The 2,540-nt window shown below is 38.5% G+C and overlaps 1 long non-coding RNA gene across 1 annotated transcript; it reads right to left on the minus strand.

The window, feature by feature from the left end:
- Window positions 1-520: 520 nt before the first annotated feature.
- LOC133742066 (uncharacterized) lies at window positions 521-977 on the minus strand. Its single transcript, XR_009862350.1, has 2 exons — window positions 812-977; window positions 521-686 (listed from the first exon to the last, which is right to left on the minus strand). It is a non-coding gene; the product is annotated as an uncharacterized LOC133742066 (long non-coding RNA).
- Between the last annotated feature and the right edge of the window lie 1,563 nt (window positions 978-2,540).

Below are 2,540 nucleotides of genomic sequence, written 5' to 3' on the forward strand. Positions count from 1 at the left end.
CCGACCACCGAATTAAAAAGCATTGGGCCGAATTTTCGGTTGGGCCGAAATTTCGGGTCGGCCCACTTCGGTTTCGGTTTATTTTTAAGGCCCAAAAATTCTCATTTTGGGACCTTTTCAAGGCCCATTTTCTGCTTTCGTGTTACATATTTCTGGTTTTAGATGTATTTTTAAGCCCAAACATTCATAATTCACATTTTTCTTAATTCAATAATTAAACAAGACATTCACTAATCTTCAAAAGTCCTCATCACCAACTAATCTTCACAACACATTCACTAAGCTTCAAAGGATTTTCACGAAAATTTGCATCTGCAAGTAACAGAATAACATAAGAAGTCCATTACATATCGAACTCCACGTTATAGATCTGTTCTCATCACAAACGAAGAACCCATTTCCAAACCTTTGTATCTAAAAAAACATAAACGCATAGAAACCAACTCAATTTTCAAAACACTAAAGTAAAATTCTAGATCTATCAGAATGAAATAAAGTAATAAACAACACTAGGTCACTCCAGATCAAGATTTGACAAACCCAAATAGAAATTAGTTGCAGATTATTACAATTGAGAATCGAAATTAAGTTAGAAATTAAACAAAGCTTCTCAATTCCCAAATCGCATTGAAAAAACAAAAACTTCCAACTTCATCTCAACCCCTCCAGATCTATGATTCCATATCCTGCAATACATAAATTCAAAAATCAAAAACCCATAACATGAATCATATATTATTAACCCACATCGAACACACATGCAAATATGCAATACCAGATATCAATAAAATCAAATCCTAAGTAGAAGTACCTCAGATCTGGTGTTGATGCGGCTGACGTCGGCGGTGATTATCAGGTGCGGTAGGGATAGATCCAGACGCGGTGGCTTCGTGGAGCACTACTACTTGCAAGGGTGAGAGACAGTAAGAGGGGGATAGTGCGACGCTGCTGTGAGAGAATGAAAGAGAGAGAGAGAGAGAGAGAGAGAGAGCGGCGCAAAGGGTTAGAGAGGATCTGAATGAGTGAAATCAATCGTGTAGTATGTAGGGTTAGAGAGAAAAGTGAGGATTTGGTGTGATCAGGTGCACGTGAAACCTGTTTCTCAGCCAATGATAGACTGAAAACGCATAAAAAAAATTATTTTTATATATATTAAAAAATTCGGCCGGTTCGGTTTTAAACCGGTCGGTCTAACAACGAAAACCGGTATCGAACCGGGTTTACTCGGTTTCGGTCCGGTTTTCCTCATTTCTGCTACTCTTTTCTTCGGTTCGGTTACCGAACCGGAAAAACCGGTCCGGTTCGGCCGGTTTTTAAGGTGTCTTCGGTTTTATGCCCACCCCTACTCTTATCAGCCAACTATATATAGATCGAGCATGTCAAGTAGTATCTGTTTCAATTCATTTTATCACCTCAGAGGTCAAACAAACATTAAAATGGCTTCCTCCTCCTCATCTTCTATTCACCCTCACATTCTTTTATCTTCCTCCTCCTATTCCATATGACTATCTCTCCCAGCTTTGCCCAACAATCTTTCAGGACACCCATAGCCCGCCAACTCCTCAATACTCCAGTCTCACTGGACGCCTCTACTATGGCCGCTCCTCATCCAAATGTTGAACACCACCAGGCTACAGCTTCCTATGATATTTTATCAATCATCCAACTTGTCTCTGGTGTTGTATTGGTCCTTATTCTCGTTCTCTCAGCCTTGCTCAAGTTGATTTTTTTGCTCAAGGGACGACACTCCGTCACTCCAGGGCCGCCGCTACCAATCCACCATGCCGCTACCAATCAGCCGTTCGTCATGCAGCAGGCTCCTCCCCATCCCCATAATGTCCTCAGTCTCAGTTTCACAGAACAAATATCCATAGATGATGATGATGTCAGAATTGATCTCTAGTACGTAGTTGCATATTTTGCATGTAGTACATATGCTAGTGAAAACAAGCCTAGGAACGGGGATAAGTCCCAAGATTATGGAGGCAATCATTTTATGGTTTCCATTTGTTCACAGTCTGTTTTTTTTTTTTTTTCCTTGTGGTATGTAATCTTAAGTTTTTATTTTATTTTTATGATATTTAAGGTTGTAATTGGTGTTATATTTACATTATATTTAGCCAATAATGGGGCAGAGCTTGATCTCGTTGTGTATTTTACTTCTGTTTGCATGAACTACCCTTCACGTTTATATGTTTAGCACTTGTTTCACTTCAACTGAATCACCAAACGTGGGATGAAACAGCTAATAACACTCCTCCATGTTCTTTTATTGTCTACATGATTATGATTTGTTTCAGGTTTATTCTCTTTTCTGTTTGCCGGTGAGCTTTGAGCTATTGGCAAACTACTATTTCAACATTGTAAAAGTTATGGGTTTAATTCTCATTGGCATATGTAAAGGGTGAGGTGGGCTAAGAATTTTTTTTTTTCTATTCTCTTTTTTGTTTTCTGTTTTTTTTTTTTTTTACCTTAATAACCTTTCAATGTATATGTTATACCATACAACTCATTATTGGTTGAAGTCTTTTGACACCCAA

This window comes from Rosa rugosa, chromosome 1 (assembly GCF_958449725.1).
Source record: "Rosa rugosa chromosome 1, drRosRugo1.1, whole genome shotgun sequence".
NCBI lineage: Eukaryota > Viridiplantae > Streptophyta > Magnoliopsida > Rosales > Rosaceae > Rosa > Rosa rugosa.